This window comes from Calypte anna, chromosome 6 (genome assembly GCF_003957555.1).
Source record: "Calypte anna isolate BGI_N300 chromosome 6, bCalAnn1_v1.p, whole genome shotgun sequence".
Classification (NCBI taxonomy): Eukaryota; Metazoa; Chordata; class Aves; order Apodiformes; family Trochilidae; genus Calypte; species Calypte anna.
The window spans coordinates 29,028,472-29,041,868 of record NC_044252.1 but is presented as its reverse complement, the minus strand read 5'-3'; positions in this window follow the sequence as shown (position 1 = coordinate 29,041,868).

Sequence of the window (13,397 nt, the reverse complement as noted above, 5' to 3'; positions counted from 1 at the left end):
CCCCATTCAGACATTTGATTTTGTCAATTATTCTTATTTTATCGTGCTCCCAAAGGGCCCGATCCTGCCGTCCCGGCAAAGCACGTTTGGTTTTCATTTCACGAAGCGTTTTGGTGGGCAACAGCAAAATTTCGCCCCTATTTTTTTATAGGATCGAGGACTTCTTATGCAGCAGGCGGGGCCATATGGTGAATTCCCATGCTGACCTCCTGTAGCTGGAAGCCCCTGCCTGGCTCTGCCAGGAGGACCCCGGGCAACCGCAAACGCCGCTCGGGGTGGCCTGTGTCATCTCACCTGGCAGCTGAGGACCCAGGTCGAGCCTGGAGGGAAATTAGTTCTGCTGGGAGTTAGCCCTCTGCCCGGTGGTCAGGCCACTTCTTTAATGTGTGTGTGTCCCGACTTTTCTCTCGTCGTTTAGGGAATTTCGAGTTTGGAAAGTGCAAAGAGATTTTCGGAGCGGATTCAGTTTTCACCCCCTCACCAGCCCCTCCAACCACCCGAGACATCTGTGTCCCAGTGACCTGCATGAGTTTGAAGTAAAAGAGACGCAATAATTCTCAAATAATTCTCGAAGCTTCTAAATCACAGCGATTCAACGTTAGCGCATTAAAGTGCTATTTAGGACACTAATTAATGGGTATTTCATTTGAAATAATGCGTTTTTTCGACGACTTGAAGTATATAATTGCTTTCAGTGGCATATTAGAAAAGAAACGTAAGTATCCCGCTTTGACACGCACATCGTCGCTGAATTCCTTCCCTAGCTTATGTGTGTTCCCAAATATCCAAGCTCCCAGAGATGTGTGCGCTGTTGAAGTCATACAGAGTGTAATAAAACAGAACTCCTAAAAGCAAAACGAGCTGTTTCCGCGGATGTTTCAGACCCCCGAGGCGACTTTTTTTTTTTTTTTTTTTTTTTTTTCCTACATGCATAATGTATGTCAAACATATACTTGGGGGCTTTTGCTTAAACTGTGCGTGTGATTCCATCGGGCTACCGCTCCGTTCCGTTTTGTTGGTTGCCTCCATGCAACAACTGCATTCAACCCCAGAGTAATTCCGAACTAGAGGAGTTTTTACAGTATTTTTTTTTTGTCTTTTATTCTCCTGGAAGGGGAAATAAATTGGGAAAAATCTTGTTTCGGAGTTTTAGAAAACTTTACTTGGCTGCAGCGCACAAATTAAGGGATACCTGGGGCAGAGGTGCCTCCCTTTTCCCGGATGGCTTCACTGCCCGTTCCCCTCGAGGGGGGAGACGCCGTTTGCTCGCCGTTGATCCATCTCTTTTCCCCGTAGGAACCACGGGGCCGGTGAGGCCGGTGCAGGGACTCACTGCACAACAACGGCAAACTCCCCCGTTTACTGGGCAGGCACCGGGCTGCGAGGGGGCAGCGACCGCGGGGTTCGGTCGACCCTTTCACAGCTGCTAGAACGTATCTGTGAACACCTTGGAGCACCGATCCAGCGGCGGGCCCGTGTTTCAATAGCTTGTGCCAGGGAGCAGGGGGACGAGCAAGGAGCGGGACGGCATCCCCAAGCACCGGCGGCTCTAACCCGGCCAGGGCTTTGACCCGGGCCGGGGCTCTCAGCCGAGCACGTTCCGGGGCTGTGGGAGGCAGGAAGGGCACCTCAGGGGCTGCTGCAGCACCGTGTTTCCTTTCATCCTTTTCCAGTCGTTCAGGCGGAGGAGCAGCAGCCCGGAATCCAAAGTGACCCCTTCTCCCCACTCCTGTTAGGTCTGGGCTGTTGGATGCTGCAATCCAACGAAAGTCTGAACTCGAGGGATAATTTTCCCCATATGGACAAGCGAAAGAGCACACGGCGGTTCTTTCCAGCGATCGCCTACCTCTGATTGTTTTTTCACTTTCCACGGCTATGTTACAGAGGGAAGGAAAAAATAATTATACAAAAAAAAAAAAAAAAAAAAAAAAAAAAAAGGAGGAAAACAGGAAAACATTTGATACGTTAAAAAAAAGGGGTTTATTTGATCGCAGGTCGGAGGGGGCAGCCAGAGCTTAGGGCGTAGCAGGCGGACTGCACCGCGACTCGTGCCCCGCGGAGGGAAAGCGCAGAGCCGCGCAGCACAGCTGCGGCCGCGGGGTCCCGGAGAGGGAGAGCTCCCCGGAGCCAAAGGCAAGGGGTGATGATGGCAAAGCAGGAGCCTGGATCTCCTCGTAGGAAGGCGTGCGTGAGGCTGCGAGGGCTCTGCTCCACACACAGTGCTACCGCAGAACCTCGCCGTGGAAAATCTGCTCTGCAGCTTCCCAGCTCAGGACAGGCAAGTCCCGGTTTAGCGCTGCTCGTCCCGCAGCTCCTCGCCTAGGTAGGGCGAAAAACGGGCAGCGGAGGCAGCGTTGCAGGCAGCGCGCCCTGGGCCACAGATGGGTTGGGGTGAGGAAAGCCCCGGCGGCAGAAAGAAGAGGCCCCGGTCTGCTATTTCAGCAGAAGGGAGAGGGGAAGGAATAGAAGAAGCTTGGAGAAGGTTGCAGCCGGGCCGCGGTGTGACATTGGAGAGAAGAGACGAGAGGAGGGCAGTATGTGACCACCGGGGACAGGACACACACACACACACACATATATATATATATTTTTTTTCTTTTTTTTTGGTGAAACTAACATCTATCTGTAGTTCGCTCCTTCCAGCTCCTTCCAGCGAACTGTTTCACGCATCAACAGGCGAGGATGTTTACGGAGCTGCAGACGGTGCCTCGCCTCGTTCCCCCGTCTATATCACAACGGGACCGAACTGATCCGCGAAGCGATCTTCCAAAATTCGGGTTGTTCCTTATAAGCGAGCAAACCTGATGTGTTTATTTGTTTGTTTATTTATTTGTTTGCGAGAGTTGCGCCGTTTTTCTTGCTTGCAATCGAACTGCGCGCCGCTGCAGAAGTCCGCTCCCGGCGATCGCTGCAGCGACGTTGAGTTAGGGAACTACTACAGGTGTTATTGCGGTGCTTGGGAATTCATACTCCTTCCTTCTCCCCCCTCCTCCTTCCCGGAGTTATTTTCTAGCCTTCCCAGATAGCTGGGAAAGGGTCCCACATACCCCGGAGCTGTAAATTGAGAGCCGAAATCACTTGATCTCACTGATCTTTGGAGAATTAAATCTGGCCTCATTTTACAGGAGGAAGCGAAGTCAATCTAGGAGGTTTTGAGAAGAAAGGCTGTTATTTCCTAGACGATAGGCGTTTAAGTTGTTAAATATTAGTTTTTAATTACATATTGTTCTTTAAAAAAAAATATTTATACTTAAGTCCGGCAGGTATTCAATTGAATTTTTCAAGCCATCAGCTAACCATTCTTTACACGACTGATGGAAAACAGCCCATTGTGCGAGCGCCCGGCTGTGTTTCCTCAGCAGACGGCTCTTGAAGTCCTCACCATTGTCCTTCGTGCTTCTCACCGAAGCCTCCGCGCAGCGCCGGGCCCGGGGCTTCAGCCGCCCCGCGGACGCGGAGCAGGCGCGCAGCCGGCGTTAGCGGTGGGTGAGCCGAGACCCGCACCGCTCCGCCGGGGGCTGCGCGGGGGGGAGAGTGGCTGTGGCAGAACTTAGCAGCGGAGGATGGGAGGGTGCAGGAAAGGCTCTTTCTGTCGCACTCAGGCAAAGCCACGGAGGGAAGAAACTAAGGGAAAAAAACTATTGGTAATGCATAAAACCAGTGGTAATAAATGTAGCGGCGACCCCACGGGGATTTGCAAGCTGCCCACCAGGTATCGGAGGCCAGCCGGGTGGCTAAAAGGGTCTCCAGCACGTTCAGGGTTTGGTGGGGGTCAGGGCTGGGAGCTCAGCCCTGGCTGCAGGCGGGATGTGTGTGTCCCAGCTCTGACCTGCTGCACTAGTGGAGGGGGGACCCCTTGGCAAGGCTCTGAGGGTGACTGTGAGAGGGGCTGATCCTGCCTACCCCCTCACTGCTGTCCTGACCCTGGTCTCCAGCACCCTCTGATTATTTAGAAACTGTCTAACCACTCTTTTATAGAGTATAATATTTATTCCTTATATAGAAACACAAAGGCCATGCTCTTTTTGGCCCAAACTCTTTTGCATCTACTTTCAACCAGAGGATTTGCCCCTGCCCCATCAACTTCCTCCATCTGAATATGCCATTGTGTAAAATTATTTCTGCTTCCCCCTTGCCCCATTCCTCCATCTGCTCCATTCCTCCACATGCCCCATATCTGCACCCCACCACCTCTTCCCCACCTCTTCCTTCAGATTGGCATCCCTTGGCCTCAGCGTCCCCCAGAACCAGGCCACCACTTTCCTGTACAGGCCTCTAGAGCCATGGAGTGGGGCCAGGTCTTTCACAGCAGTAAGGCTCAGGTCCACAGGGCACAGATCACACTTTGATTCACCAAGAGGTACACAGACCTCTCACTGGACAGATAACCACACTTTAAAGCCATTTGTACAGACACTTTGCACTGGAGCTGCCTGGTTTGGAAGTCAAGTTTGTGGACAAGCTTTGGAGGGGGTGAGAGACTTATTTTGGCATGTAAATATTTCTGCTCTCCATAAACTGGCAGAGATGACTAAAATGAACACATGGGGTTTAGCATCTGTTTAGCTAGATGCTTTTCAGAGAGAAATATTGGCTTTTCACCTCCAGGTCCTAAATGGGAAGTAAAAAGATGTTGGCATCCTCTATTCTGTTTGCAATTGCCTATTCCAGGATTAAAGAGATCTCCATTTTACTGGCTCTCTTTCATTTAACTATTTGGAGACCGAGGAAGGAAAATACATGCCAAAAAGAAAAGAATAGCTGCATGGGATCATTACTTGCAATTCAGTGTAAAAATATTCTAACAAACCCATTTCTATCCCAGTGCAGTTGAAAAAAAATAGCACATAGCAGTCAACAGCCCATTCCGCTCTGCTGGACAGCACGGAAAGTTTTAGGCAACTAAATTCCTAATGGGAGACAGCAGCAAACAGCACAATGATGGCTTTGACTGAACCATGTGGCAGCTTTAATTGCTAGAAATGTCAGTAACAGTGAAAATATTACAGTTTTAGTAAATGGGAGACTTCCCACAAGTGGAAAAGGGTATAGTCTATATGGACAGGAACCAACAGGAGCATTAGCTTCAAGTGGCACACTTGGAAGTGCAGAGGAATGAGCACTTGGAAGGAAGTCAGGATAAAAACAGAGCCATCCGGTGTAGCATGCAGGGTGTGTGCTTGAGGGAAAAGCTCATCCAGGAACAACCCCTTTTCAGATTGACACTGACAAAGAAGGGAGCATCATTTGTGCCTGGATACATTTCCGTTGTCGCTGCTACCATGAACAGAACATTTCATATTAAAAAATAGGCTCGGGAAAGCATGAGCGGAGCTGGCCAGCCCAGAGCCCTTGGTTTTCTTCTTGTGCAGAGCTGGGAGCAAATCCCTGAGCTCCTTCCTGCCTGTGCTGCTCCCCCAGGCCCGCGGGGATGCTGCCCACTTGTGGCTGGCCTTGTTTGAAGCAGAAGATGCCGAAAGTCCCTGCAGAGGGGCCAGACAGAAGGCTCTTGAAAAACACGGCTCTTGACTTCTCCAGAGTTGATTCTTCCATGGTTTGGACATCCCAAAACAGTCAGGGAGAAGGGAATTACAAGCATCTGCGGATCCACGTTGCATTAGAGCTACCTGTGAACATCCAGGACTCTGAAGGAACCCCTGAGAGATTCTCTTGAATCTCATCCTTGCACTGTCAGCTGGGGTCAAGTGCAGTTCAATGGGACTCTGAAGCTCTGGCATCTAAAAGCCTTCCTGGAGGACCATTTGGTTCTGGATTATCCATTTGCCTCCCAATAATATTTAATGGACCCTATGAAGGATTAGGGCTCAATTTTGCCAGGCTCCTTTTTGGTGTCCAGATGACAACCCCTGGCACAGGGGTGCAACCAAGAGGGCCAAGTAAGTGCCTGTGTCTTGAGCAAAGCTAGAAACAAAAGTGTTAAAACTACAGTAAGCAATGGAATCATAGAATGGTTTGGGTTGGAAGGGACCTTAAAGATCATCTAGTTCCATGCCCCCTGCATGGGCAGGGACATCTCTCACTAGACCAAGTTGCTCAAAACCCCATCCAGCCTGGACTTGAACACATCCAGGGATGGGGAAGCCACAGCTTCTCTGGGCAACCTGGGCCAGGGGCTCACCACCCTGGTGGTGAAATATAGTGAGAAATGGTGAAGCTAAGGCCAAAAGGACACATCTACCTTCTGTGCACTGATTATGAACTGCTTTTAGCTCTGGATAAAGTCAGTGGTAAACTTTCTCTCAATATTCAGATTGCGAGATTACACGATATTGCATGTTGATTGAATGATTGCATTTAACTCTCAAATAGTATCATTTTGTTTTTTTATTGAAGTCTTCAACATCATGCAGTGCTGTACAACATTTGGTGCAGAGACAGAATCATCAAGAATGTCCAAAAGCAAATGACAGGACAAGCTGTAGAAGCAGGATGTGTAGTCCCAGAACAGGTGTCTCACGTATGTGATTTAGGCAATTACATTTTAACACTTACTCTCCAAGCTACTGCATCACTATGAACAATGCTTCATTTGTATTTCCTACAGAAAACCTCCTTTCATCCTTAGAACAATTAAATAGTTAGCAAGCCATCAAAAAATGGCCATTTGAGCTCAGAGGAGGGAGCTACCAAATTCTCCTTCTGACCATGATGCTGTATAACCCAGATTTGTGGTCAAAATGAAAGAAGAAAACTGAGGCCTCAGAGAGACAATCGCAACAGATTTACATAGTTTGGAATTTTTCCTGATTTTTCCAATTTTTCCAGTAGACACTGATTCTTCCTCTGTTATCCTTAGATTAGATTGAGAAGTAACAGACAAGGGGTAACTCCAGCCACAGCTTACTACCTCACCTTAATCAAAAGCTGCCAGTAGCCTCATGGAAATGAAAGGGAGGAAGTGCTTGCAGTTAATATCCACTAAAATCCAGCATTCTTCTTCAACTGTCCCAGGTTGGAGGCTGCACCTTAACCAACGATGGGCTCCACCTTCAGCTCCCAGCATGTTTCCTGCTGTCAGACATTCTGGAGGAGATACAGACTCTCATGTTCCTGAGCAAAGTATACCCTTGGGGATGTCTGTTGGGCAACTTTCCTGAGCCATAAACATGTTCTCCAATTTAGATCAGAAACATTAGCAACTACCAAACAAAAACATCCAACACACGCAGGCAGCCAAAATAGAATAAATAACCAGTCAGGCCTCTGCTATGCAAATACTTCCAGTTATATAAAGCAGCACTATGTTAACTTCAAAAAGTTCATTAAAAGGTTCCCTGGAGCTGTGTTTTTTACCCACAGCAGTCAGTTTTCAGGTCACTGGCCATGCAATCTACCAGAGATCATTGGGTGCTGGCTGTATTATTCCCTATTAGTGTGGTGCCAGCCCAGAGACAGCAATGCAGAACAAAAGGATGATCCCTGCCCCAGAGCACTTCCAATTTTAATCTAAGATAGGAAAAAAAAAGAGAGAGGAAAAAAAATTAAAAAAGAAAAGGAAACATCAGGTGGAGACAGAGAAGGGAAAAGAAAGGATGAGACAGGACTGATTGGTGTGATAGTGAGAGGCCTGAGCACAGCAGCTGCTATTTGGCATCAGATTCTTCATGTAAGGGATGGCTGGATGGGGCCTGTAGAGAACTTGCCAGCACATTTTACCACATGAGCCATACGTTCTGTGTCACAACTGCCAAAAGCACTTTGGGGTTGTAAGGGTGGTTTGTGGTTGTGGTTTGGCAAGAAGTATAAGGAGGCAAGAGCGTGTGTCTTTCAACTGTAGGGATATGCCAAGATTAAAGAAAAAAAAAATAGCAAGGCTCTCCAGCTCAGTCCCTGTGACACTATCATGAAAAGAAATGTTTATTTATAACAAGACAGCAAATTTGTGAATCACAAAACCTAACTGGCAGCCTCGAGTGAATTGGAAGAATCAGTTTTCCCCCCTCCCCAACCTATTCAAGCTGCAATAGCGGGGCTTGGCGAGCCTGATTCTTGAAGGGAGGTTGGGAACAGCATCTGGGAGCTCCTGGATCCTGCAAAGAGCTGCCAGATGTTCACAGGAGGCTGTTAGATGGTCAGGGTAGGATCTGAACTGCCCCAGTGTTGGGGTTTTTTTTTGTTTTGTTTTATTTTCTTGCATGTATCTGGCATGATATGCACCTCAGTTTGGAAACCTTGACCCATATTAGGTTACACTTCTAGTTAAAAAATGGTTTGTGTCAGCTTGAAAACCACATCCTTCAAAACATGATGTACTTCAACATTCTTTTGCTCCCCCCCCCGCCCCATGGACTTTAATTTAGTAGGGTTTTAAGAGCATCATGTGCTTGAACTCTGAGCTGCTCCCAGGCATCTAAAAAAGTAATTGGAGTATTTAGGCTTTAAATGGATTCCCTTTTCAATCTAAATGGTATCACACATCAGAGATGTCAGTATGAGTGGTTGAAGAGAGATTAGAAATTCTCCTAAAGAGTCTGGTAATTAAATCATCCACACATCCACATATTTGAAGAAGCTCTGACTGCCCTAGGCCCCATCTCCTCCATGCTCCCATCACCTCAGAGCATGTGCTATGAAAAAAACCATCCTGCCTGAAGACATTGGGTGCCAGTCCTGCTATTGGTTGTTCCCTGGGGATTTCTCTGGACCTTTTCCTGAAGGAATATTACTTTTTTGATGAAGACTCCTGAACCCAGACCCAGGCATTGATTTTGGTGACCAGCTCCAGCCAGCAGCTGATGGAATTAGTCCCTAAAGAATCTTCAGGATTTATGCCTTCATCTTTTTATTCCTCACATACAATCCCTAATGCCTACAAACCTTCACAAATAGGAATAAGTGTTGGCTAAATTCAAGTTCAGACCTGAGTACAGCTGTTATAATTAAGCCATATTAATCACTTATCTTTTCAGTTTCTTTTTCTAAGCTCAGAAGTGTTTATCTTCTCTGAAAGGAGGCATAAATACCAGCAGCAATGGTCCCATGTCCCAGGGGATACTGTCTGGTACCACTTCAAAAAGTGGATGAGGATGCACTTGCCCATGGCCCCTTAAGTATTCCCTTGCCACTGGACAGGTTATCACAGAGAGGAGGTTACAGCCAGCACCAGCCTGCTGATTATCACAGTGATATCCTCCACATACACTCTCAGGAAAGTCTAACCTCCTAATATTTACACAGCAAAATTATCATAAATAAAATCAGCCCTTCATCTTTCTGCTTACTAAATTCTGTACCCACATATTGGTCTTAAACTAGTGCATGTTAATTATGAGTGGCCAAAATGATTCCTCTTTAATGTTCTTAACTATCAGTTTCATTTTCTTTCTTTACTTTGCTTACAGAGCTGCTGCATGGATGTTCCCACTTTCTGTTAGTGTAGCTCTATTTGGAGAGCTTTGTGCAAGCTCATTCCTGATACAGAAATTGGCCCTTTTCCTCCTCCTTTCCTTCTAAACTATAACTTATGAAGAGATCTACAATTCAGAAGGAAATACATAAGTTTTTCTATGCTATCCCTGTACTAGGTAAGGTGGAAATGGCACCAGTAGCTCTTTTCTAACTGCACCCTTATTACATTAGTTGCTGCAATAACTCACAAACACATAACCTCAAATCCTGGCACCCAGCTCTACCTGGAGATAGTAAAGTCACCAGCACTGAATCCAATCATTGCCTAACCCTTGCTAACATGTTGTCTTAAAAGCCTGACAGATTTCCTTTGCTTTGTCCTCATGCCCTTCTGAACATGCCAGAATTAAATATTAATCCCAAACCATGACATCTCCTGGGTGGATTTTACATTTCCATTCTGCAAGATCAGTTTTTTTTATACCTGGGCAGGAGTTTGGTGACACCCAGCAGCACAGTCACCCCAGGGAACCATGCAACTCATACAGTGACTCCAGCAGGTTCCCCAAGGGCCCTTCCCACACCCTCTGCTACAACTCACAAAGCAGCCACGTGCTGCTGACCAGATTTCAGATATTTCATGTAAAATATTGGGCCCCACAGTCAGCATGTCTTAGCCACCTGGGCTTGGGGCATGCACATTATCAAGGGAGGAAATACCTGCACTTTAAGTGCAATTTAAAAATTGGATTTATGTTTTTTTAAGCACTCTCCCCCCCCTTGTCCTGAGCTAGTCCAAAGTAGTCGTGCCCAAGGACTCCAAGAGCCAAGTGGAAGGGCATGATGAACATTCTCTCTTTCAAGTGTCTGCAGCTTCTACATTTGCTGTTTCATTCGGGCTTTCTGAAAATGGTTTTCAATGAACTGAATTACTTTCAGTTGTAAATCTAAGCTGGAAAAATGCAATATTAGGCATATCTGGCTCGCCGTCTCTCAAGTAATATCCATGTGCACATTCCTTCCCCTTGCCAATCTCTGTTTGTTCATGATTCTGCTGTATTTTAAGCAAAGAACCTTGCATATGGTAGCAGCCCTCCACTGGTCACAATTCAAGGCAGCTGCAGCTTTCTAAATGAAACACAGTATGGAAGTCCTTAAAACAAACAGAGACGCTTGGACTTTTAAGCACAGAAGTGTTTGAGATTCACTAAATATACACAGCAGCTCATTCTTTTATGCTTCCAAAGCTTGCTGGAGGAAGCAGGGCTTGTCATTTAGTAGAGTAATTATAATGATTCATTATTATGATTATTAATTATAATCATATAATCACAGTAATGATTAATAATTATAGTCATTACTATTTATATTAGAGGAGATCCTAGAGGCCCCAGTCAGAATAGGGAGCCCCATTGTGCTTCACATGGTAAAGACAGATAATTAAGGACATTCTAATGACACAGGGACTGTGGTCAAGGACCCAGATCCTTCAGATCTGAGCACTGTGTTTGCTCAATACAACATATGCACTGTGGGGGGGCACCAGCTACATGATTTCCACTTAGGACCCTGAAATGTAAAGACAGGCTTGTGTAAATGTTCATTATATGATATTATTTATACCATAACTTCTGCCAAGCAGGGGCAGCAGTCTGTCTTGCCCACCAAGACACTGCCTGTAGGAATTGCTGAGCCTCTGCAGCACATTTTTTTCACTCCTGGAGTTTGCTACCTGCAGAACAGTGCAGAAAATGCAATAGCCTCATATTGCATGCTCAGGAGCCTCCTGGAGCCACGGGACTATCCAAATTACTGACCCTAAGACTAAGTGTGAAGATAAAAGTATGCAAGTCTTTTCAAGATTAAGTTCTTGCCCTTTTGTGCTGCCTGTACATAAATTGCTGCTTTCTTGACACCTCCTTGTACGTGTTTGGCTTTGAAGATGCGGGAGGCAGGGAGCTCTGCATCCAGTGCTGCAATTGCTCTATTTTTTCCCAGTCTACTCCTAAACTGAAATTTCTCTGTTCTTCTAGTCTAGCCCCAGGTTGCTTGGCTAACCAGTAAAACTTCTCCAGATTATTCTGTTTAGAGGCCACAGGACAGACTGAACTGTGAGGAGTTGTGAGGCAATCTAATGTAATGATCTTAAAAGGTTTCTCAAGTGATAGAAGCAAGGAACATAGTCCTTTTGCAAAAGGGGTGAAAATCCATTACTTCAAAAACAGGTAAATACAAAAAGATGGTGGTGCTCTACCCCTCCCCTCCAACTCTCCCAAAGAGGAAGAAGCTCAGGTGATAATGGGCTTATCTTGCAATCATTAAAAACTTGATCCCCTGATGCACAGGCAGGTCTGCTGCAAACTTCATTAGAAGAATTAATGGGAGTCAATTTGGCTTGTGCTCCATGACACAACACAGAAGAAAAAACCAGAAGGAGCCCTAGAAATATGTTGGTTCTTTCAGTAACACAAGAAAAGGGACTGGCTGATGCTCAGCTGCAGATGTCCTTGTCCCTGCAGGACAGCAGGGAGGTTTAATTGCACAACAAGATTCTTCGGGGGATTATTTGGTTATTAAAAAGCCTTCCATCCCTAGGTAGTCCCAGTGAAAAGTTCCACGGAAAGAAACTAAGAGGCTGGGAAATGAAGTTTGGAAATGGCAAAGTTAAAGCTTTTTTATGGTCCCAGTCCCTGATTACGTGATCACATGTGTGTGTTGAACGGGGAGCGAGGCGGAGCTGTGTCCTCCAAGTGAGTGAGTTATGGTGGAGCCTTGTCTGATTCACTACAAAGGTTGGATGGTATGCACTCAAGAAGACATGTGGCTGCTCAGCAAACAATGAGCATAAAAATAAAAATTGAACAGCTGCCTCATTTGCTAAGCACGTCCATCTTGTTTGTTGAGCAAGCCTGGGTTCCTGTGGAGGAGAAAAAAAAAAAAAAAAAAGGAAAAAAAAAAAAAAAAAAGAGTCTGATGATATTAGCTATATATATACACTGCATGTGGATACATCAATATTGGAAGCTTTGTAAAGCTGGGATCTGTCCTGGACTCCAGACAGATATAAGAATAAAAGACATCCTAGAGAATATTGCATTTTTGGCAACATGTGTTGGCTCAAAGGAACTGTAAAGGAAGTAAATTAAAGACTCCCAAGAATGTATATATTTATAGCACTTTTCATACGAGGATCCCAAAACACCTCTCAAAAAATTAAGTTTCACAACATTACTGTGATCTAAGTAACAAGCATCATTTTCTTTTAATGTGTGAAGTGTTTCAGAAGAAGATGAGGTAGTTTAACCAGACCATTAAGAGCAAGAATTTCTGAATTTTAGGCTCCCATTTTAACTCTTAGGCAAACTGTCTTTTATGAAAACATCCAAGGAAACTATTGATTTTCATGCTTCCTTGCCCTTCTCCAGCAATCCAGCCCAGTGCTCAGGCATATGGTTAACTTCAGGCCATTGATTGTTGGCCGGTGTTTCTGAAAAACCTTTTGGCATGAAGTACATACAGTTTTGAGCAACAAAGTAGGTTTATAAGAGCATTGGTCATTTTACCAACTGTGCCTAGAATTTCCTGGACGTTATGAATGTTCATCTGAATCCCCAGTGTCTGACTGTATTAAAAGACTGTCCTCAAAAAGGAACATTCCAAATTTCCATGATCCTTGCCAGTTTCCAATGATTTGACGTTTATTTGAGCTGTTGTGCAAAGTTTTCTGTTGAGTCAGATCATTCAGGACGAGCTGCTGGGACCACAGAGTGTCAGCAGAACATAATTCATCTGTGGCTGATGGCAGCACATGTATTGGGTAGGTAATGCTGCTTTGTGCCAAGATATGCCACCAAGAAATTTGGTGGTGTTTCTTTTGTTTTGTTTTCCCATTAAAACAGGAATTAAATGTTTCATAGGCCCTTTGGTTGCTTGTTGGATCTCTTTAGAAAGAAAAATTTCTGAAGCATCTTTGTGACGTGAGAAGAGAGAAGGAGAAGCAATATGTTGATTTTAAAGAATGCCTCAGC